The sequence below is a fragment of the Astatotilapia calliptera genome, chromosome 5, assembly GCF_900246225.1.
Source record: "Astatotilapia calliptera chromosome 5, fAstCal1.2, whole genome shotgun sequence".
Classification (NCBI taxonomy): Eukaryota; Metazoa; Chordata; class Actinopteri; order Cichliformes; family Cichlidae; genus Astatotilapia; species Astatotilapia calliptera.
This window is the reverse complement of record NC_039306.1, coordinates 21,652,090-21,677,842: the sequence shown is the minus strand read 5'-3', so window position 1 is coordinate 21,677,842 and position 25,753 is coordinate 21,652,090. Positions and strand designations below refer to the sequence as shown.

Genomic DNA, 25,753 nt, shown 5'->3' with positions numbered 1-25,753 from the left:
CCTTCTGATGGTACTGCCTAAGGAAAGCATGTATAATGTAAACAGAATTGGTCCCAGTACTGAACCCTTTGAAACTTCATAATTAATGATTCTCTTCTTCTCCCTTACCAACGATGTGCCACAAGGTTCCATATTGGGGCCTTTATTGTTTTTAATATATCTATTTCCTCTCCAGCATATTTTGAGCCCGTTTAAGGACATTTGCTAACACTGCTATGCAGATGACATCCAGGTATACGTTTCTTTTAAGCCCCAAGAATTATCTACGCTGCAGATTCTGAATGAGCTTAGAATTATTAATGGTTGGATGGCTGCCAACTTCCTCTAACTTAATAGTAAATGGACTAATTCTTATATAACGCTTTTCTACTCTCCCGGAGTACTCTATACAACATGCCGCATTCACCCAATCACACCCATTCTAAGTTTCTTAGTGCTTCCTAACTAATATTCATACATGAATGAATGCATCGGAGAGCAATTTGGGGTCAGCCCAAGGATACTTGGGCATACTTGGCATGCAGACTGCAGGAGCCAGGGATCAAACCACTAACCTTCTGATCAGTACATGACCTGCTGAGCTGCAGCCAGCCCCCATGAAGGAAAGACTGAAGTCCTTGTATGTGCTCCTGACAGACTTGTACCTAAAATAATGAATGCTCTTGGTCCCCTTTCCACATTTGTTTGAACCCAGTTCTCACATTGTTCATGTCAAATGTCTGTTTCGGTCTTGCTTTTATCACTTAAGAAACATTGCCAAATAAAGGCCTATTGTATCTCGCACTGAACTTGAGATTATTATACATGCATTCATTTCATCATGTTTGTACTATTGTAATTCACTCATTACATGTCTAAGCAAAAACTCCCTGGAACATCTGAAGGTTGTTCAAAACGCTGCAGCAAGGCTTCTGACCAAATCATCCCTTTGCAATAGTAAGGGATTACTGTGTTTTACTTGCATCTATTTGAAAGACTGAGTGTTAACACAAAAAAAAAAAAAAAATTTATGTGCTGGAATGTGCAGAAAATTACGGAAGCGTAGAGCTGCCACCCAGGCAAAAGAAAAATACAAGTGTATCACGTTATAACGTGAAAGGTTTATTGTTCTAACAATATACTTTTCACGTTTGAACAACATAATATCACGTTATTACAATATACATAATTATCACGTTCGTACAATATAATATTTATATTGTACAAACATGATAGTATATTGTACAAACAGGAAAAGTATCTTGTTAGAACAATAAACCTTTCACGTTATAACATGATACACTTGTATTTTTCTTTTGCCTGGGTGGCAGCTCTACGCTTCCGTAGAAAATAGGTTTAAATATCAAACAAATTTCTTCCAGTCAGAGAATGTTGCATATAATTACATTTTTGCTTGATGCATAAAGTTAAAAGATTAAAACTAATAAAACAAGTTTTAAAAAGGGACTTTTCCATTTGATTACATTTTGTATGATGGATTATGTAGAAAAAGTAGAATTGGGCTGACAGATCTATCGCTTTATCACCTATTCAGGTTGTAAATCATGTTTTTAAGAAGTAACTAAGTAATTAAGTAATTAATTACTTTTGAAAATAAGTAATCAGTAAAGTAACGGGATTACTTTTTGGCTGAAGTAATCAGTAATTAGTAACTGATTACTTTTTTCAAGTAACTTGACCAACACTGGTCACCAGCAGGCGATTTGGTGCTACCTTTAGGGACAGGTGAATTGTAAGGCCTGAGACAATTGTAGTAAACAATTTGAGACTTGTCTGATTGATCCAGGAGGTAACGAATCCTGTATGTGACACCAGGGGTTTCTTCATCTGATCCAAGGCACCCCAATATCTCTAAGTAGGGATGGGTATCGTTTAGGTTTTATCCGATACCGGTGCCAAATCGGTACTTTTGAAACGGTGCCGGTGCTTAAACGGTGCTCGAACCGGTGCTTAAAGAATGGAGAACACAAACTTTGTCCAAAAACCTCTCATGTTTAGCTGGTTTTTTTTGTAAAAAGATAACAATGTGTGCCTTTTCTGCAGCTATGTGGCATATATGGTATCACTCTTGGCTGGAAGCAGTGCTTAATCAATGGAAAAAACGCAAACTTTGTCCAAAAACCTCTCATGTTTAACTGTTTTCCACTTTTTCTTTGGTCATTTTAGCCTTTTTGGCAGGGTGAAGGGAGTATCTGCCATCAAACAAGAAGACAGCCGCATGTAGCTATGATGATGTTTGCTAGTTCACCTTACATGCATTAATGTAATAACGTGGTTAACCTACTCAATGTAAATTACACACGAACAACATTAAGCTACTCACGCAGAGAAGAACGGCTGCTGCTGCATCATCATCCTCATCATTTCTGCTACACTGGCAGGGCAAGGGGCCAGGACTCTATTCTTCGGGTTTTTGGGGGATGTTGCTCCGGGTCCGATAACTGGCAACCCACCCGACGTGCTCGGTGTGAGGTCTCGCAGCAAGCTATCAAATACGGCGCATTTCTCGGCTTTTAAAAAAAAAAACGCTATGCGTCGCCAGCTGTTTAATCGGATTCTTGGTGTTACCTCCTTTGACAATATCAGCTTAAAGCACTTGTTGCAGGCTGCTGAGTTTGCATATTTTGCTGTGAAGTACAGCCAGACTTTTGACCGCTTTGCCTTGGGCATTTTTAATCTGTAGCTCTGCTCTAAAAGAACGTACGTACCTGGCCCCGCCTACTATCCTCGGAAACGTAAAATGATTGGCTAGAAGTGTATCACAGCTCAGGAAAAAAAAGCACCGAAATAAAGCACCGAAATGTGCGCTGCTTTTCGGTCTGGTTACTACCGTTTATGTCAGAACCGGTGCCATCATGGCACCGGACACCGGTACCCATCCCTATCTCTAAGGGGCCCTTCCCATGTAGAGCAAATTTTTCCTTTGCTGTTGTGGGGTTATTTAACCACACCAGGTCACACAGAACATTAGGAGTGTGTTTGATGCCCCTGTTGTTTCTGCTGGTCATAGGCACAGTCTCTGTTCCATGCAGCATTGCTGAAGACAGCTGAAGTCTCTGAGTTAACTAGGTGACGTAGTCAGCAAGAGAACCAGAAGTAGAAGATGCTGGCATGTTGGTAGGCAAGAGCATCTCAGCAGGCAACCGTGCTTCATGCCCATGTGTAAAAAAGACTGGTGTAAACCCCGTGGTAAAGTGAGGGCTCGTGTTATAAGCCAAAGCAACTTGACTGAGGCAGTCATCCCACTCACCAGGCTGCTGAAAAAGTAACTTAGCTAACTGGTCAATAAGTGTTCGGTTGAATCTCTCAACCATCCCATCACATTGAGGGTAATATGGGCTGGTCTGTGTCTTCTGGATGCCCAGCAGCTGACACAGGTGTTTCACCAGGTCAGATTCAAATTGATGTCTGTGTGCAGCATTTCAGGGACGCCGTGCTAACAGATGAGGTTGTCAAACAGGCATTTTGCAACTGTTGTGGCATGTTGGTCTGGAATAACATAGAGACTGACATTTTTTGATAAATAATCTTGAACAATGAGCACATACCTGTTGCCATGACTAATGATGGGCAGTTCAAGATGTCAGCTGCCACCTTTTGAAATGGCTCAGTAGCAACAATTGTTTTCAATAGAGCTCTGTGTTGAGGTGTGGGATTCCATCTGGCATCACATGGAGTGCACTGTGTGCACCATATTCTGATGTCATGTGACATTAATGGCCAGCAACATTAATGTAACATTAATGTTAATTAATGTAACATTAATTAACATTAATGTTACTGGCCACATGGCCACGTTTCAGGACCTTATCTGCGGATAGGTGACCCGACACTGGGTTGTCGTGCAGCAGCTGTAGGACAGTGTCTTTTAAAGCTTGAGAACAACCAACTGATGCAGCACTGACTTTTGGGATGGGTTGAAAGCTTTATGACAGAGTAAGCCATTGTGAAAGGTTAGTCTAGAGTACTCATGCCATAGCACTCTTTCCTGAGGTTTGCATTTTTTCATAAGCCAGTATGGTGGTTTCCGACCCTTAGCTTTCCAGCCAGTGACTTCTGACAGTACAGGATCTTTTTGTTGTTCACTTTTGAGATCATCTTCAGGCAGCTCAAGCACAAATGTGGATGAGACAGATGGCGCAGCACACTACAGTCGTGAATCAGGAAAATCATTGCATGGAATGTGTTTTTGGGCAGCCCTGCAGGACCTATGCAGCTCTCTTCAGGTTGTAAGGTACCAGAAGCAGTGCAGACTGTGTCCTGCTCTTCTTTTTCACCAGTGACAGGGTGACGTTACAGTGCATCTGCATTGAGGTGGCAGTGGCCATCTTTATGAATCACAGTCCATTCAAAAGGATCGAGTTCAAGAGCCCAGCATGCACGGCGACCAGTTCTACCAATGTCAATGGGTATTTTCCAGAGACCCAGGAGGGGCTTGTGATCCTTGACAATAACAAATGGCTGCTTGTAGAGGTAGTGACAAAAATGTCTAACTGCCCAAACAATGGCCCAGAGTTCTTGATCATAGGTCGACCACTTTCTTTCTGCCTTTGTGAGTGCATGGCTAGCATGAGCAATGACTTTCTCTTCCTGTCCCTGTTTTTGAGCTAGTACACTGCCAATAGCTGTGCTTCAAGCTTCAGTATACAGGGAAAATGGCAATGTGAAGTCAGGTAATGAAACCACCAGAGGGTTTGAGAGGGCATGTTTCAGATACATGAATGCATTCTGGCACTGAGAAGTCCATTGAAAAGTTGCTTGCTTTTCAGTGAGAGCATCTAGGGGAATATGGAACACTGTGGTGTGCAAAGTTTTTTTTTTTTTTTTTTTTATTTATTTTTTTTTTTTAATACTTTCTCTTTATTGATTTTCAACTTATTTTACATACAGAACTAAAGAGGGCAGGGGGAACCAACACAGTCACACATGTTCGCATATTCCAAAATACACAACGCCTTGTTTTACTTACACATATTACATATTACACAGGTGCATGTTCCATTCAAACAAATTCGCAGCTGTCCCTCTGCATCACAGAGGTATCAGTTTCTAGCCTCTTGACATAATGATCCCATCGTTCCCAAAGTCTCTCTCCTTTCTCCTTCTGTAGCCGCAGTGAGAGGGTAATCAGTTCCATATGATGAATTGCGTTAATAATGTCTATGACCAGCTTCCGCGTGGGGGGGCTTGTCTGTAACCAACACCTAGTAATTGCCTTTTTGCATGCAACCATAATTATTTTCAGTAAGTATAAGTCTCTGTTATTTATATCCTCAGGGATATTCCCAAGGTACATGGTACTAAAGGAGAAGTCCAGTATTACTTCCAGCACATCCATCACCATTTGTTTAATCTCCTCCCAAAAGGTCTTCAGTTTAGGGCATGACCAGAAGACATGGAAGCAACCTGCAGCGACCTCCCCGCACTCCCTCCAGCATGAAGCGCCTGAACCACTTATTTTGGATTTCTGCTTTGGTGTGATGAAGAATCTAATTAAATTCTTCCATCCAAAATCTCGCCATGTTAAAGAATTTGTGGTAGACAACACATTCTTCCACATCCGCAACCAATCTTCCTCTGAGATAGTTATACCTGCTTCTTTTTCCCATCGATGACTGACATATCTTGTTGAGGTCTTTTTCATGGCTGTAAAACTTCTGTATATCTTGCCTATAGTACCTCTTATAATGTTCTCACCATAAGCATCCATAAATATTTGGATCACCCCACTAGCATCTGCGTCAAGCATTCTAATTTCCTTCCGGAAGAAGCTCCGAACCTGCAGGTAACGATAAAAATCTTCCCTGCCGATCTCGTAAATCTGACACATGTCCTCAAATTTGATCAGCTCCCCATGCTTAACTATCTTACAGATCGCAGTGATTCCATGCCTGGACCACTCCCTGAATTTATGGTCTAACAATGCTGGAAGGAAGCGTGGGAGATACGCTGGCCATCCCAGCAACCCTATTTCCCTATTAAGACCAAAAATTTTAATCACATCTGCCCATTTTTTCAGGGAAAAACTTACACATAAATTTTGCATCTGATATGCCTGTGGCAAACTCTCAAGAGACCCCAGAACAGACTGTATTGGGAAATCCATCAAGGAAAGCTCAATGTGCTTCCATTTTGCCTCAAACTTAGAGTTACACCAGCACACTAGAGGTCTGATCTGGGCTGCCAGATAGTAATCCTCAAAGCACGGTAGAGCCATGCCCCCCCGCTCACCAGGCAGCTGCATTGTTGCATATTTCACTCTCGGCCTTTTATTTCCCCATATGAATCTTGAGCAATGCATATCCCATTCCGTGTGCAAAGTTTTTAATGAACTTAGTCTAGAGCCCTGGGTTGTGGCTGATGTTGTTGAGTTTTGCCGTACTTGTAAAGCATGTCAGATTGCAGGGAAGCCAAACCCTATTGTTCCTATAGCCCTTCTTCACCCTATACCAGTACTTGGTGAGCCTTTTGAGCATGTCATTGTGGCGTGTTGGTCCATTGTCCAAAATAAAGAATGGTAATCAGTTTTTGCTGACTGCAATTTGTACTTCACTGCTTTTCCATAAGCAGCTACACTCAGAAGAATAACTGAACCTTTGGTGATTACTGTGTTGACAAAGTTTTTCAACACTTTTGTTTTACCAAAAGAAGTCCAGACTGACCAAGGAACCAACTTCCCATCTAAACTTTTCAAGCAGGTCATGCAGACTCTTGGGATTAAACACTGTTATGTATTTAGTAAAATCAGTTTATAGTTTTGTGGTTCTACTTTCTGTGTAAAGTAGAGAACACCAAGTGTGGTGTATGTGCGCATTGATATGCCTGTGCCTTTCCACAGCATGGTTAATAAAGTAAGTTACTAACAACCAAAAAGGTGTTGTTACTTTACCAGTTAAGTTATAAGAGAGAAGTGAATACCATCCTGAATTTCAAGTAGCATTAGAGCACTGGCACCAGACATTCAAGGCAGTAATGCAGAAATACTGTTTGGATACTGGAAAAGAGTGGGATGAGGAGTACCACTGATGTTGTTTGCTATACGTGAAGCTAAGCAAGAATCACTTGGGTTCAGCCCAAATGAACAAGTGTTTGGTCATTCTGTTGAGGGACCTTTGAAGTTGCTAAAGAACAGTTCAATTCAACAAACCATCCAGTGAAAATTAATATTCTGGATTATATTTCACAGTTCAGAGTGTGACTCCATAAGGCTCGGTCGATGGCAGCAGAAGCCCTCTTATCTGCTCCGAAGAAGATAAAAAGTTGGTATGATAAGAAAGCCATTCCTCAATTTTTCAATCTATCTTCCTGATAATGATGAATTACAGTAGTCCAGCCTAGAAGTAATAAATGCATGAACTAGTTCATGCATTTATTACAGTCCTACATATTAGTTTAATATGTGCATTGAAGGACATATCCTGGTCAAAATCACTCTAGAAGTGATTCTAGAGTGATTCTCTCTGTGGTCCTGCAGATAAGTCTGCTGCATCTAAATCTAAATTTACCATTTTTAAATCAGAACCAATTTCATTGTTTCTTTGGGACTGAAGTTGGGTTTAGATGAAGATGGGCTTAAACTCTGTGATGCCAGCTACCAGAGAGCCAGAATGATTAATTTTGAGGTTGTGGCGTGAACGAGACCACAGGTTGTTATTGAGAGCCATCTTTATTCATTCCGCGGCTGTAGCTCTCTGCTGGCAGCTGCACATACATCACACCACAAAACATTCACCAACCCCTGAGTCCCCGTGTTTCAACAGCGAGCATGATTGTGGATGCCGTGCACGTGCATCCGCACGGCACCGCCGACCACGCCTCACCACAGAGGTACTGTCAAAGTTGTCTACATATCTTTCTCACTTGACATATGAACGATACCAAACAAGGCAAGGGGAAAATATAAAATGAAACAATTTGGGGGTAAACTACAAACGTAAGGTTGTATTTCAGACCTCAGTGAGTGAATCCAACAAATCATGCAAAATTAGGTTTAAATTTTTGTTTATGACAGTGCAGATTTCCTACATTTTGTGTAATTTAAGCATGTAACAATCTGATTGTTTTCTAACAAAAAACAGTGTGAAAATTAAGTTAGACTTGTGTTTGTAAATGAACCACCCCAAGTGGTGTAGCTTTCTGGATTTTATACTTATTAGGCTACTCATTTTTTTTTATTATGCAGGCATAGCTGGACTGGCCATCAGGCCCACTGGGCCGATGGTCATTTTTCGTTTTTATGGGCCGATGATTTTTATTTATTTATTTATTTTATAACAGTATAAACAATGAAAGGTAAATGGTAATGGTAAATGGCCTGTATTTATATAGCGCTTTACTAGTCCCTAAGGACCCCAAAGCGCTTTACATATCCAGTCATCCACCCATTCACACACTGGTGATGGCAAGCTACATTGTAGCCACAGCCACCCTGGGGCACACTGACAGAGGCGAGGCTGCCGGACACTGGCGCCACCGGGCCCTCTGACCACCACCAGTAGGCAACGGGTGAAGTGTCTTGCCCAAGGACACAACGACCGAGACTGTCCAAGTCGGGGCTCGAACCGGCAACCTTCCGATTACAAGGCGAACTCCCAACTCTTGAGCCACGATCGCCCTCGTGGTGGATAGATGCTGGCCGATGTGTAAAAATAAGTCAGTTGTTTGGTGGTGGCTATGGCGGAGCTGCTACAAGAGGCCAGGTGGATGAGGGAAAGGTGAGGCAGGAGGAGGAGAGACCCGAGGCAACACCGGTCCGAGTGTCAGGTGAACTGAACTTCAGGTAAGAAGTTATGACCTGCAGTCTATCTGGGTCAGATATAAACCAAGTTTAGGTGGAGTTTATTTTTGTTGTGCTGACTTTTTACCGTCAGTTATAATAACTCGGAGTTTCTATACAGCTGGGTGGGTGCTATGATGTTACTGATAGTGAACTTTATTTTATTCATAAGGTTAGTTACTAGAGTTGCCAACCGTCCCCTAAAAAACGGAATCGTTCCGTATTCAGAGAAAATATTACGCGTTTCGTATTGAGGTGAAAAGGAACTCAGTTTGTCCCGTACTTCAGCTAGAATGGAAAAAGACACAAAGGTGGAGTTATTCTGTGTCTTTACGCTGTCAGTTGTCTCTTCTTCTCTCATTCAATCATGAAACTGATCAATGATCAGCTGATCGGCTTTTCTCTCTTGCTGGTTTATCGCCCACTTTGCACAGCAGCCTCAGAGAAAACAGAATGAGGCATCTTCAACGTATGTACATACAAGGGAGCTCAGTTTACCATAAATTGTATGGGTGTGCATCTATTTCTGCATATTTAGCAAAAATGTGCCATTTCTTAACTCAGTGAGGTGATGGTTAAGTTTCAGCAGCAGTTTGCTCTCAAGGTTCTTGCTGTGAAGCTGTAACTGTTTAGCAGTGAACAGGAGTCCTGCATGTATAAAAGAAGTCTGTCACAGGCTCCAGATGCAGGAAGAGCTGTATTGATTTTGATCAACAGCTTCTTGATGGGAGGAACACCATGCAATAGAGCCACACCTCCAGTGAATGGACATGAAAGGTACCTCTCCAGTTCCCGTGCTTCTGGCTTTCCTGACCCCATGGATCCATCATCTTAGTCGGTTAGGCTGCTGTTTGTGCTGGCCTCATCCAGCTCTGTCTAGGTGATGTCTGATGAAGTTGAGACCTGTGGAAAGATGTAAGGTTTTCAAAAGAATTAGCTCTGGTCATTATAGTGCTGTATTCACTGCAAAGCTGCGGATGTTTCACAAGAAGATTTGATCACACTGGAGATGTTTTTTACTAACTCTTGTAGAAAAACAAAATCCTGTCATTCATATCCCGCACAAACAGTTTGCAATGAATTCCAGATTAAGTTTAAAATAAGAATGTGTGCAAGGCTAAGCAGTGCTAGCCAATAGATCCTCCTGTTTGGCTGTTACTCTGGGAAAAGACGAGAAAGACATTGATGGAAGCGTGACTGGAGCTGTGATGTAGCCTATATAATATTTATATTGTACGAACGTGATAATTCTGTATATTGTAATAACGTGATATTATATTGTTCAAACGTGAAAGGTATATTGTTAGAACAATATACCTTTCATGTTATAACGTGATATAGCTCTATTTTTCTTTTGCCTGGGTGGCAGCTCTACGCTTCCGTATCCGAGGCTTTTCAATGTGGCCTCACAAAATTATCAGGACTACAACAACCATGAAAAGAGCTGGATGGACATTGCTGCTCAATCACAGCTGCCTGATCAATGTTTTTCATTAGTAATTTAGCAAAGTTGACGGTGGTGGTGTGTGTGTGTCTGTAAGAGGGAGAGCGAGAGACAGATTTTGTATGATAAGCTTCATGTTATGAATGCACAGTTTGAGCACTCAGGTCGCATCAGAGCATCAGGCCGTATAGTGTGAGACCCTGCATCGTGACTTAAGAACTTCTAACCCCTGCGATTTAATTGTACAGTTTGAGCAGGAGCGGAATAACGTAACTGAAAAAGATCGCACAGTGTTTGCCCAGCTTAATGCAGACTGTTTAAACTAAACAAGCTGCTGTTTCACATAATAAATCCTGTCACCGCAGTATTGCCTTCTGTTTTAACAGTTAAAGCAGTAGAGACGAGCTGTTTGCATGCGCATGGAACTCAAGCGTCAAGACAATTAATCTTCTTTTGTACTCCACCCATTCACATTGACATTTTCTTTTGTTCACACAACAAACATTCCTCCATGTGTATTAATAACCATATCTTGTTTGTTTTTTTCTCCTTTTTTTTCAGGGTCCTAACTGCTGCTCGGACATGTCAGTATCTTTCCATTACGTGGATGCTATAGGGATGTATTTAATGGAATATTACACTTATCACCTGCGTGCCTTTGGCTACAGATATCGCTATCAGCCTCCCACCCCACCTGGCTACAGTATAAATAAGTTTGAATCGTGGGATGCTGGGAAAAAAGACAAAAAGCTGGAACAAAAACTAGTCCATCCAGACCTATCCAGAACTGACAAGAGACAGAATGAAGATCCCCCTCCTGTAGATGGTAAAGATGGTCCTGCTGCTGCAGAGGGTAAATAACAGTAGGACTTTGTAGCAGTGTTGAGGGTACTGATCATTAGGATATGTGGTGGATTTGGGGTGTTGAGTGTTTGGGTATCCATTCTGATAATCAAAGTGAAGTATAAAAACTTTGTCCACTTAGACTGCTAGTGAACTTTGACAGCAAGACTGGGTGTTCCCCATGCTAAAAGGTGACCTGTGGCTCTGTATGTCAGTTTTGTCAGGTGTTTTCACAGATTGTTCCATAACAGGACTCACCTTTCTGTTGTTCTGAAAACAAAGTAAACCAGTATTTCCAGTGCATTTTTAAAAAAGTGACTTTTCTGTTCTTTCATTTCTTACCACAAAGTCCCAGTAAAACCTGTTCTAACACTCTTTAAGGCTTGCTGGAGTTGTTAGGCTTCAGTTCACACTTATAGCTATGTGCCTGAAACCTGGTTTATGTCAGATCATATTGTTGTTTACGAGAGTTTGATGCCTCCCAAACACTAGCGTTTAGGATTGTGCTTAAAAGCCTTTTCACATAAAATACAAGGGTAGCATCTCTTTACTTTTTATTTTTGGTTGTTTTGTGTTTTGACAAGTTCCTTCTTTGAAGACATGTTTTAAACCAAGACGTTGCATAAGTCTAAAAGGTTTACTTAAGTGAAGTAGTTACAGTTAACTAATAATATTTATGTACCCATTAGTCTGCATCTCTTGGTAAACCAGACATCAGAATTGGTGAAAAACTGCTGTTTTCCTAAAAAGTAAATAGGCTAATCAAAGTGGATCTCCTATTTTTCAAAGTAACAGTGGGAAAAAAAAGGTTTTAAAAAAGTGATGAATAGGTCAATCTTTTATTCTCTATCAAATGAAATATTTTGTCCCATGGATGGTTATATATATATATATATATATATATATATATATATATATATATATATATATATATATATATATATATACACATATATGTATACACTCTCAAAATCTGGCAAAATAAATTTTTTTATCACACATTCAGCCTTAATTAAACAGTAACAGCTATTAAAAATGATCTCAGTTGCCAGATTATTAGGTAGACAAGAGCTGAAACAGAATCCATCCTGAAGTTTTCTCTGTTTAATTAACACATCCAGCTGTGCAATGTTCAAACTACACATAAAACATGTCTGAAATTAGTGTAGAAAGAATAATTTATTACATGTGTTCCTAGGTGTACCTAATAAACTGGCAACTGATTGTATTAACATTTGATATAACCGATATCATACGTTACTAAATGTATTTTAGGAAAATATTTTGATTGCATACTCCTCAATAGTGAGGTGACTGTTATGCTTTAAAAGGAATCTAAATTTCTACAATGCAGCCAAAGATTTCACACAAGACCACAGTGAAGGCTGATGAGCCTTTTCAGCTGTTATATGTGATCGGGCTAATTGTGTGGCGCTTGTGGGTCTTTTTCTTTCTTTCTTTCTTTTGTTAAAGAGGACTTTGTTTAGTCAGCAAAGACTTTCTGGGAAGTCAGTTGGATGAAGAACAAGTTAGTCAAACTTCTTTTGTCTTCTCTGGAATGAAAAATGATCTTAATCAACCGACCCACAGCACATTGTTACCTTTCTGTGTAACGTGCTGCACACAGTTTCCTGCATCTTCCTACAGTGGAGTCATTAGCTTGTGCCTTGTAAATTGAGATTGTATGAGCCAGCCATTAGCTGCACACTTGACTTAGCACTGTGACATGAGCGTGAAGAGAGTGTTGATTCAGATGGCTGTTTTATTTTACTGAATCCATCTGTTGTAATGTGTTTGAGCTTCATTCAAGTCAGTGAATGTCTTTTTTGGTTTTTTTAAGTTTGACAAAGGTGGTGTTATTTTGAAAGTCTTTGCCAGTCAGGCCTCATTTGAAGTTGGCACACTTTGCACATGTAAAAAATAAAATTAATAACAGCTCTTTTGCTAGTTTCTAACCAGACATTAAACCTGTGGTAGATGCAGTAATCACCAAAGGTGAGCTTAAATGCTGAAAGAAGAAGAAGGAATTTGGCACATATCTGCAGAGTGACTAAAGGTTTTCATGGAACGGTGGCCATTTTTTTTCTTTTTCTTTTTATGACCACATTTTCTTCAAGGTTAAAAATGTATGAGGTTGATATTTTCAAATATAACTTTGTGTTTACACTTGGTTTCTGTAGTATGTGCACGAACACATGCATGTTCACCAGAGCATGGTTTAAAAAAATGTTTTTTTCTTCTCATCTTTCTTTTGGCTGCTCACGTTCACATTTGATATCAGCCGCATCATTTCTAATGGTCCTTGACAATCTTCTCATTTCAGAGTTTTCTTAAAGGGAATGGTGTACAGTGCTATATTTATATTTGGAACGTATTTATATTGGAATTGAAATCTTAATTGAGTCGATACACTTCAGTGTGGATATGAGTTCATTTTAATGTGTGAGCACACATGATATAATCAGTGTGCAGGATTGTTTTTAGTGAAATGGTAATTTAATCACTATAAATAAAAGCATATTTTATTTTATATCTTGATTTTGTTTACATGTATTTGCACAGAGCATTTTTCTCATCACAGCAGAGGAACATTAATGCAGGGTTACTATGACTGAATAATATTTGATGGGCGGATGGTCATTGTCCACAGTAGCCCTGAGGGTTTACAGCGCGATGGAAAAGCCGAAGTTTCACCATGAGGGTTCATGATACAAGTATGTGTCATGTGTCCATTAAACAAAGCGTTCCATCCTGAGGGGGGAAAAAAAAAATCCAAAATGGAGTCAAAACATTTCCACAAAAGCGATACATAACTTTCTTTCTTGTATTTCTTTTTTCTCAAGTGAGCGGGTTTCTTACCTATGCCTTCCATCATCAGTGAAACCGCCTCCTCTTTTCTGCATACCTGTTTTCATGCAGACTAGTCATACCTGTTGCAAAGAAAAGTAAAGTGCCTTCAAGCTATGTACACTGACCAAGAAACACTGCTCACTGCTTCCTGGAACTAGATTTGTCACTTGCCATGGAATACCAGACTTGACAGATCCACACCTTTTCACAATCTCAGCCTGAGCTCTTGTGATAGGCGTGAAAAAAAAAAAAAAAAAAATCAGGAGAGGCTGTAGAGAGTGTAATGCTGCCTCTTGATTGAGAGCGAGCAGTTGCTCCCAGCTCATCCATCAACAAGTGTGGTTTACTGTTACTGTTTTAACACCTATGCCTAACCATGTTGTTTTTGGAGTCTAAACTAGAGGTCTGCGCGGGAATGTTTTTTTAGTCCCGCTCCCGCAAGGTTTTGTACCGCACCCGACCGCTCCCGCTGTATATTCAGTCTTTGTTCACCCGCTGCCCGCTTAGAATAATTTTCTACCCGACCCGACCATTCCCGCTAAATTTAGATCTGGTTTCCAAAATCTCACATTTAAATGGGGTACCACCAAAAAATAGAGATAACAGATAAAACTGCAGGTTGTGCAATGATTGTATTTATTTTTCTTAAACAAGATGCATTTATCTGTCAACATGCAACATTTATCTTTTAACATGGAAAACGTGTTGCAAAAATAAAATAAATAAAAACGAATACAGCATTGTGGCCTACTGCAAAAAGCACTGATCCATGCGCTCAGTGCGTGTAACAGGCGTGAGCACTGGCTGTACCAGTGCTCAATTAGAATGAGGAAATCACAGATATGCTGTTCCGAAAAAATGTCGGGCACGCTATATTTTCAGACCGCCCGCTCCCGTTCAAATTACACCAGAGTTACCGACCGCTACCGCATTTTATTTGGAAATTTATTCCCGCGCCGCAAGAAATCTGGTCGGGTCCCGCGGCTCCCGCGGGACAGCCGCGGGAATGCAGACCTCTAGTCTAAACCTAACTAACAAGTGCTTCCGAAGTTGCTTAAAAGTGACCTGAGATTTAAGAAAATGCATCTAATTCATTTATCAGCGCATCTTCCTTCTAGTGAGAACTGTTCTACTGATTCCAAAGGCACTCACTTGTTCTCCACCCCAACAGATCAGCAAGGCTGTGATCAGTGTCCCCTGCAAAAGAAAAATATTGCATTCAGTAAAGCACAATGATGAAAACTTGTTTAACACCAAATTCAGCTGCTTTTTATGTTAAAACAACTACAGGTTAAATGAGTTTCATTCTTAGGAAAAGTGGAGCAAAAATTCTTGGCATACTGTTTGTCAGAGCAGCATTTCTCCGTCCCATCAGACCCAGAAAGCTGTCATAACCGATGTCATCAAATCTCTTCAAATCACGGTCCGATCCAGCCTTGGGGGACAGGGAAAAAGAGTTACAGTGGGGCAAAAAAGTATTTAGTCAGCCACCGATTGTGCAAGTTCCCCCACCTAAAATGACGACAGAGGTCAGTAATTTGCACCAGAGGTACACTTCAACTGTGAGAGACAGAATGTGAAAAAAAAATCCATGAATCCACATGGTAGGATTTGTAAAGAATTTATTCGTAAATCAGGGTGGAAAATAAGTATTTGGTCAATAACAAAAATACAACTCAATACTTTGTAACATAACCTTTGTTGGCAATAACAGAGGTCAAACGTTTACTATAGGTCTTTACCAGGGGCCTGTGCTTCATACCTTGCTAAGTGAGTTAGCTGGATTAGATTGTTGACGATTTCGCGTGATCCTGGATCGTTCGGTTCCCCGAAGCCCATCCGGGACTTGCTGTCATAGCAACAGTGCCGTAAGCGTAAACCTGCTGGGGAGCAGGTTTACTTTATGTAAACAGGATTAGATCGTGGCCACGCAGGTATGTCCGCGTCATTCATACGAAAGCAACAGCGATATTCCACCACTGTTTTTCCATAAATAAATAACATCAATGTAACTAAAGATAATGCAGCACTTGATCCTTTTATTGATTTCACACAGATACATACAGGTCATTTCCTAAAAAAGGGAAATGTACTATTAACATTCTATTACATGTATGTGATTATTACAGATGTAATTCATATTTCAGAGTAGTAATTGTAAATTACTTCGTGTAATCAAGATGAGAGACCACGGCTATAAAAGCGAAGGTGGATTTGGGAAGCCTGTCGCAGTCATATCCTGTCCGTTTACGCGAGCAACCCATTGCGGAAGGTGCAAGATTGATAAGGAGAGTCCTCAGAATTCAGCGTATATTGCGGGACAGACAGGATCCTTTAGCTCAGCGCGACAGTGTGCTCATAGAGAGATATCGATTTTCCCGTGAGGGTATTATTCACTTAACCAACTTGTTGACGAGGGGGTGCAGGACCACCACCTGTCTTTTTTTTGCTCTGCCCTTTTCTTGGTTGCTGTTATAAACAAACAGATTATTCCAGGGTCTCTTTCCAAGAGACGACAAGCAATATAAGTGATAAATATTACCATTCTGTAGAATATTCTTATATTTCACTTTTACTTGTTCCCATGTTCTAGTGGGTCCTGTTGTGGCTCTAATGTGAAAGGGGATATAATATAACATATTATAATATAATATAATGTAATATAATATTGGATAATATGGTGTGATATGATAAATCTACCCTACCGCCTACTGGTGTTGGCCAGAGGGGCCGATGGCGCAATATGGCAGCCTGGCTTCTGTCAGTCTGCCCCAGGGCAGCTGTGGCTACAACCGTAGCTGCCTCCACCAGTGTGTGAATGTGAGAGTGAATGAATAGTGGCATTGTAAAGCGCTTTGGGTGCCTTGAAAAGCGCTATATAAATCCACTCCATTATTATTGTTATTATTGGATTACTTACCAGTTTGATTTGTCAGCAACTTTCTGCCAGCCCTCTCTCCTTGCCTTTGCAGCCTTTGCAGTGTTCCCTTGCGTTTTAATTAAACTCTGAAACTCCTGAAATCCCTCACTCAAGAGTTCTTGCTCTGCTGCCGAAAAATACCGAGCGAGCTCCTTCGCCATTTTCGCCAACCAATCAGCGGGTTGCCGATCAATGTTTCTACTATCGATGCGTAGCCCCTTTTACGGCACCCAGTGATCGCACATTACTTCATCCAGCTGTACTAATCGTCAACAGCAGGTGTGTTCGGGGAACCGGATTAGCGCGCTCACGGTTAGCGCGATGATTTGATCTTGGATGTTTCATTTGATCTTGGATGTAGTAAGCGACGTACGAAGCACAGGGCCCAGGTTTGCACACACAGTAGCTGGTATTTTGGCCCATTCCTCCATGCAGATCTTCTCGAGAGCAGTGATGTTTTGGGGCTGTCGCCGAGCAACACGGACTTTCAACTCCCGCCACAGATTTTCTATGGGGTTGAGGTCTGGAGACTGGCTAGGCCACTCCAGGACTTCTTACGGAGCCACTCCTTTGTTGCCCGGGCGGTGTGTTTTGGATCATTGTCATGTTGGAAGACCCAGCCTCGTTTCATCTTCAAAGTTCTCACTGATGGAAGGAGGTTTTGGCTCAAAATCTCACGATACATGGCCCCATTCATTCTGTCCTTAACACGGATCAGTCGTCCTGTCCCCTTGGCAGAAAAACAGCCCCATAGCATGATGTTTCCACCCCCATGCTTCACAGTAGGTATGGTGTTCTTGGGATGCAACTCAGTATTCTTCTTCCTCCAAACACGACGAGTTGAGTTTATACCAAAAAGTTCTACTTTGGTTTCATCTGACCACATGACATTCTCCCAATCCTCTGCTGTATCATCCATGTGCTCTCTGGCAAACTTCAGACGGGTCTGGACATGCACTGGCTTCAGCAGCGGAACACGTCTGGCACTGCGGGATTTGATTCCCTGCCATTGTAGTGTGTTACTGATGGTGACCTTTGTTACTTTGGTCCCAGCTCTCTGCAGGTCATGCACCAGGTGCCCCCGTGTGGTTCTGGGATCTTTGCTCACCGTTCTCATGATCATTTTGACCCCACGGGATGAGATCTTGCGTGGAGCCCCAGATCGAGGGAGATTATCAGTGGTCTTGTATGTCTTCCATTTTCTGATGATTGCTCCCACAGTTGATTTTTTCACACCAAGCTGCTTGCCTATTGTAGATTCACTCTTCCCAGTCTGGTGCAGGTCTACAATACTTTTCCTGGTGTCCTTCGAAAGCTCTTTGGTCTTGGCCATGGCGGAGTTTGGAGTCTGACTGTTTGAGGCTGTAGACAGGTGTCTTTTATACAGATGATGAGTTCAAACAGGTGCCATTCATACAGGTAACGAGTGGGGGACAGAAAAGCTTCTTACAGAAGACGTTACAGGTCTGTGGGAGCCAGAGATTTTCCTTGTTTGAGGTGACCAAATACTTATTTTCCACCCTAATTTACAAATAAATTCTTTACAAATCCTACCATGTGAATTCATGGATTTTTTTTTCACATTCTGTCTCTCACAGTTGAAGTGTACCTCTGGTGCAAATTACTGACCTCTGTCATCATTTTAAGTGGGGGAACTTGCACAATCGGTGGCTGACTAAATACTTTTTTGCCCCACTGTATATATATGTGTGTATATATATATGTGTGTATATATATGTGTGTATATATATATGTGTGTATATATGTGTATATATATATATATATATATATATATGGACTAAAGTAAAACAGTATGTTGGATGTGCCATGCAATGCTCAATTACATGGGTGGGAACTAGTGTGTTAGCGCAGTTAGCTCGTTAACATGTTGGCCGTCTAGCCCCATGCACGGGGCGATCGGCGGTAACTCGTTAACGGAGATTTGCCGTGTTGTGGCGTTAAGGTCATTTCAACGAGATTAACCTGAAAGCACTAGTGGGAACACAACGAATATGACTGCACATTTACATCATCCTAGTGCAAAGACAAAAACAACAAGCATGCTACTAACTTTAGCCGAGTCATTTAGACAGCTGTTAGCACATGATTCTCCTTATGCTGCTGAGAATATAGCCCAGAAGAAGAGGATAGTATAGCTTTTATTTTGGAAAGAGGCATTTCTCTGTAATAAACTCTCTTTTCCAAAGATGAGTGATTCCTCAATCAGATACAGGGCTCGCAAAATCGCTAGCCCGACGTCCTGGGGCTAGCGATTTTTTTCAGATGGGCTACCCTGCCCGTCGGGCTATTGTAGGAAGGAAAAATATATGTCAATGCTTTTGCATTCTTTCGGAAATGTAGCTGGGTAATTATGTCATTGGCATCGGTGAGCCACTGTCAATATGTGACATATTGAAGTCGCGTTTGAATTTGCGCTTGTTTTTTTGCTTTCACTTTGCAATCGCGCAAACTGTGTATAGAGAGCGACAGCACTGATCTCTGAGTGATGATAATTTGCGCACCAATTCCTCTGACATCGTCTTATTAATCGTTAGCTTACTATGCAAACATGACAAGTGAAATCTCCCGCAGCTTAAACATGTGAGAGGTTGATCGCGCAGAGAATCGCTGAGCTTATGTGAGTGCGTATGTAAAAGCAGCAGGATTTATATTTGACTACGATGACCTGGATGACTGAGAACCTTCACAGACAGATATATATTTTAGTTCTGCTGAGCCCAATAAGACAGGTCAGGGTGAAGAAGTGACAGCCAAAGAAAAGCTTACCACAAAACGGAGAAGTTATGACAAATCAGACTATAAGGCAAAAAGAAAGTGCAGCTTTATGGTTTCATGGACAAAATAATTTCTGTGGCTGCAATATGACGAGCTAAATAACCAGGGCTGCACATAAGTGGTCCGCAGGTGCGCATTCGCTGTCAAAATAAAAAACACGCACAAGGGTTAGGGTTAAATTTAAAAACTGTACTTTTGAGTTAAAATATATATTTATAATTTTAATAAATGACAAATTAAAAAGGCATGAACATTTTTTTTGTATCGAAAAAATATCGAACCGTGACACCAAAGTATCGAACCGAACCGAACCGTGAATTTTGTGTATCGTTGCACCCCTAATATATATATATATATATATATATATATATATATATATATGTGTGTGTGTGTGTGTGTGTATATATATATATATATATATACATATATATATATATGTGTGTGTGTGTATATATATATATATATATATATATATATATATATATATATATATATATATATATATATACACACACACAGTTTCACGATTGAAGTAGCAGCCGGAGAGCGAGAGGCAGTCGCTCGTTAAGCTTAACGCAGGAATGCTTTACAAACATTCAGAGATGGACTTACACACTTGCTTTACTTCTCTCGGGGATAACTTTGTCGGAGATGAAATGCCAGGTTGCTAGCGAAGCTCCAAATGCTATCCAGACCACAGGTCCCGCATGCCACAGCCGCTCTATCATGTGATGCATACTGCTCCGACATGCTAACGTTCTGAGGTGAGTTACGGCGTGTTGCAAGTTTTGTGAGGTGCTTTCGTGATATTTAATGGATCGGATTACATTTTTTATTTTTCTCCGATATCCGATCCAGTCATTTAGGTCAGTATCGGACCGATACCGATACGTAATATCGGATCGGTCCATCTCTAATATATATATATATATATATATATATATATATATATATATAAAACACCCAGCACGCCCCTGCGGGCGGTTTATCCTTCAAGCTCGGGTCCTCTACCAGAGGCCTGGGAGCTTGAGGGTCCTGCGCAGTATCTTAGCTGTTCCCAGGACTGCGCTCTTCTGGACAGAGATCTCCGATGTTATTCCCGGGATCTGCTGGAGCCACTCGCCTAGCTTGGGAGTCACCGCACCCAGTGCTCCGATTACCACGGGGACCACCGTTACCTTCACCCTCCACATCCTCTCGAGCTCTTCTCTGAGCCCTTGGTATTTCTCCAGCTTCTCGTGTTCCTTCTTCCTGATATTGCTGTCATTCGGAACCGCTACATCGATCACTACGGCCGTCTTCTTCTGTTTGTCTACCACCACTATGTCCGGTTGGTTAGCCACCACCATTTTGTCCGTCTGTATCTGGAAGTCCCACAGGATCTTAGCTCGGTCATTCTCCACCACCCTTGGGGGCATCTCCCATTTTGACCTCGGGACTTCCAGGTTATACTCGGCACAGATGTTCCTGTACACTATGCCGGCCACTTGGTTATGGCGTTCCATGTATGCCTGGCCTGCTAGCATCTTGCACCCTGCTGTTATGTGCTGGATTGTCTCTGGGGCATCTTTACACAGCCTGCACCTGGGGTCTTGCCTGGTGTGATAGACCCCAGCCTCTATGGATCTTGTGCTCAGAGCTTGTTCTTGTGCTGCCATGATTAGTGCCTCTGTGCTGTCTTTCAGTCCAGCTTTGTCCAGCCACTGGTAGGATTTCTGGATATCAGCCACCTCCTCTATCTGCCGATGGTACATACCGTGCAGGGGCCTGTCCTTCCATGATGGTTCCTCGTCTCCCTCCTCTTTCTTGGGTTTCTGCTGCCTGAGGTATTCACTGAGCACTCGGTCAGTTGGGGCCATCTTCCCAATGTATTCTTGGATGTTCGTTGTCTCATCCTGGACTGTGGTGCTGACACTCACCAGTCCTCGGCCCCCTTCCTTCCGCTTAGCGTACAGCCTCAGGGTGCTGGACTTGGGGTGAAACCCTCCATGCATGGTAAGGAGCTTTCTTGTCTTTATGTCAGTGGCTTCTATCTCCTCCTTTGGCCAGCCTATTACCCCAGCAGGGTACCTGATCACGGGCAGGGCGTACGTGTTGATGGCCCGGATCTTGTTCTTACCATTCAGCTGACTCCTCAGGACTTGCCTGACCCTCTGCAGGTACTTGGTGGTTGCAGCTTTTCTAGCGGCCTCTTCATGGTTCCCATTCGCCTGCGGGATCCCCAAGTACTTGTAACTGTCCTCTATGTCTGCAATGTTGCCTTCTGGTAGTTCAATCCCCTCAGTTCTGACTACCTTCCCTCTCTTTGTTACCATCCGGCTACACTTCTCCAGTCCGAACGACATTCCAATGTCATTGCTGTATAGCCTGGTAGTGTGGATCAGTGAATCGATGTCTCGTTCACTCTTGGCATACAGCTTGATGTCATCCATGTACAGGAGGTGGCTGACAACTGCTCCGTTCCGTAGTCGGTATCCGTAGCCAGTCTTGTTAATGATCTCACTGAGGGGGTTCAGGCCTATGCAGAACAGCAGTGGGGACAGAGCATCTCCTTGGTAGATCCCGCACTTGATGGTGACTTGTGCTATGGGCTTGGAGTTGGCCTCTAGTGTTGTACGCCACATCCCCATTGAGTTCCTGATGAAGGCTCTTAGGGTCCCATTGATCTTGTACAATTCTAGGCATTCCAGTATCCAGCTGTGGGGCATTGAGTCATAGGCCTTCTTGTAATCAATCCAGGCAGTGTGTGTGTATATATATACATATCTATATATATAGATATATATATATATATATATATACATATCTATATATATATATATATATATATATATATATATATAGATATATATATATTCTGTCAAGACATCCTTTTTTTTCTCCTCTCAAATCTGTAGGTTTTTTTTACATCAGCCTGCACGATCAGTACATCTGCTTCCTCTCTTCTGTATATACCACAGGGCATGGTGACTAGTCATACCCATTGCAAACAAGAGTAAAGTACCCTTATACTATCGGTAGAATGCAGCTAGACTATATGTTATATATTCAGCATGAACGTTATATATGTTTTTATGCCTTTACCCCCTCTATGTCTTAATGACTAGTTATTTAAAAAAAAAAACCTTGGGATGTCTCAGTTTGGCAGTAGCTGTTCTTAGTCACGAGTGGGGTTATGGCTCCACTGAGAGGGATTGGTTTACTGTTACTGTTTTAACACCTACAGTGCCTTGAAAAAGTTTCCATACCACTTAAACTTTTACACATTATACACATACAGTGCTGTTCAAAACATTTTTTGAGCATGCAATTTATTGAAAACAATGCTTAACCTGAAACACATACATACATATACAGCTGATCAAAAGTTTAGGACCACACCTCCAAAAAAAAAAAAACCCATAAACGCCCCCAAAACAAAGATCAAAATTCCAAACAAGAACAAGTAATGAGTAGCACCACCGTTATTGTTGATCACTTCACAAATTCTTTGCAGCATGTTTGATGCAAACGTTTCCACGAGGTGAGTGGGAACATTTCTTCAAGTGGTGAAGACGCAGGATGGTCCAAAAGAGTGATGTTATTCTCCTAGAAAAAGTCCCATGTTCCATAAATCACACACAGACAAAGTCCACCTTTCCAAATATTTATGAAGAAATGGCTGAGTGCTGCTGTTACTGCTGGTTTGAACAGCTGCCTCACAGCAAAAAGGTTCTGGGTTCAAATACACTATCTGGCCTTTGTGTGTGGGTTCTCTTTGGCTACTCTGGCTTCCTCCCACAGTCCAATGACATGCAATTACCAGGTTAGGTTAGCTGGTGATTCTAAATAGGTGTGAATGTGAGTGCGAATAGTTCTCTGGCTCTGTGTTAGCCCTGCAACCGGTACCCAGAATCTAGCTCTATGGGCTCAAACCTCCGCGTAACCCTCATTTAGATAAGAAGAAGAAAATGGGTGGATAAGTGAATTACCGACTCAATAACTGGAAAGATACAAACTTACAAAAACTGTGTGCTAGGAAGTGCCAGAAAGTGATTGGGTCTATTGACCTAAAGACCTATTGTGCCAGTATCCCAATGACTCTTTGGCTACGTTCACACTCCACGCGAAAGCGCGTCAAATTTTTTTGACCCTATGCGCCCCATATCCAATCATGGTATGACAATGTGAAAAGCACAAATCTGATATTTTCAAATCCAATATGGGTCACTTTCGTATGTGGTATTGAATCCAATACATATCTGATGTTTTAGAAAGCGACTGCTGTTTGAATGGTCATGTCGTATGAAATCCGTCTTTTACGTCACTGACACGAGGCAGACGCCAATTATCAGTGCCCGAGAAGACATCGTGAACGCTTCCTGGACATCCAGAAACGTGGAGAAACGTGAACATTTTATTTGTACTGTATAATCTGCAGATTCTGACCGAAATCTGCAACTATCCTTTGAAGCACTGCTCTTCTCTAAAACAGCAATAATGATAATTATTAAGCCATATGTAAATAACAAAATAGCTTTACAACTTAAAGCAAAATTGGGAAACGTAAAGTTCGAAACAAGTCTCTATATTTAAGGGCCATCAGTCAAACAATATTTTTTGGTCTGGATCTAAACAGAGCACGTTGTGTGTGACGTGCTGCTTTAAGAGTTCACACTAGAGTGCGTTTGCTGTCACATTTTGTTTGTAGTGTGAACAAGCAGACAAAAAAATTGGATTTGATCAAAAAATTGGAATTGAGCATTAAGACCTGCAGTGTGAACGTAGCCTTTCTTGTGTTTTTGAGAATATCGACTGAGAACATGCCATTTTCACGCTGCCAAAAAGTGATTGTGGCCTATAACTTGTCACTGAAACAATTTTTATGCTTCAGACTTGCTAGATTTCATTCAGAAGGGTTATATGTGACACATTATACTGCAAACTTCAAGCTAGCCTTCATTGGACAGTGCATAGAAACTCAAATGTCCAAAACCTTGTAGTTCAGAAAATAATCAAAAAAGGAGTAATGGCCTGATGTAAACAGGTGGTAAGAAGCTAGACTTTCTGCTGAAAAGTTCTCTTATGATCCTCTATAGCCTTGGTGGTGGGACCTTCCGTGTGCTGCGATTATTTATGCACCCATGGTTTGAGCTGCACCATAGTATGAGTAAATGGGTGACGGTGAGCTGCACATATCAGTTGATATCAGTGATTTTCTGGGCCTGGACTTAGTACATCCATACAATTCCTGTGAAATGGTCAGAATCTGTTCTGGATTGTCTTTTCCACTTAAGGCTGATACTCAGTGGCAACTAGTAGTGATATATATGAGTGAGAGAAAGTGAGACATTTCACAATTTTGTCAGATAAATGCTTCAAATCTACAATCCATTGTTAGGTCCAAGCTGCGTCTCCTCCAAAAAGCAGACATTGGAAACAGTAAAGGGAATGCCTACTTACACTTGCCATTAGCAGTTCCTTTCATGAAAACACGCAACACAAAATTTACGATTCAGTCATTTTTCCCCCACTGTGCTATTTGAACATCATTTGTTCAAATAAGGATGGGTAGGGCTTAGCCAATTTCATACCAGCCACCTCTGCTGATACTTATTCTCTTCCCTAGGCTCCCTGTCTAGATGGTCATAAATAAAAAGCGCTTGTTCAGCTGGCGAAAGATGTCGTGCCCTTAACAAGTCTGAACCCTTATCCACCCACTCAACAATACTTACAGCAGTCTTACCCGTGAACTGCCTGCATTTTACCTTGCATGCTCTCCTGTCACACCAGCCCTCTACATGTCCTCTTTCACTACCTTCATCCTCATAATAGATCACCCAGTTGAAAAGGTCTCTTATGTTCTTTGATTTTGAGCATTTCAAAAACTTTTCCAGCCTTCTTGATGCATCTGTAGACACTTTAGAAACTTGATAGCATTAAATTCAATCTTGTCATTTTTTTTAATTTCAACATTTGATTAGTTGTTTTGTACTATTTTACATCCAAAAACAACTTGTCCTTCCATATGCTGCTCCCATCTTGTTCTCAGGTTAGCCAGTCTTCTCAGTCTCAATATTTTACTAGTCGCCAGGGTTGGCCCACTGCTCACTTTAACAGTTATAGTATCGGATGGAAATTTGTT

At 41.4% G+C, this 25,753-nt stretch overlaps 1 long non-coding RNA gene across 1 annotated transcript; it reads right to left on the bottom strand.

Annotated features, from left to right (window-relative positions):
* Positions 1 to 13,528: 13,528 nt before the first annotated feature.
* Positions 13,529 to 15,401, bottom strand: LOC113021708 (uncharacterized). Its single transcript, XR_003272339.1, has 4 exons — positions 15,255 to 15,401; positions 15,066 to 15,110; positions 13,923 to 13,993; positions 13,529 to 13,814 (listed from the first exon to the last, which is right to left on the bottom strand). It is a non-coding gene; the product is annotated as an uncharacterized LOC113021708 (long non-coding RNA).
* Between the last annotated feature and the right edge of the window lie 10,352 nt (positions 15,402 to 25,753).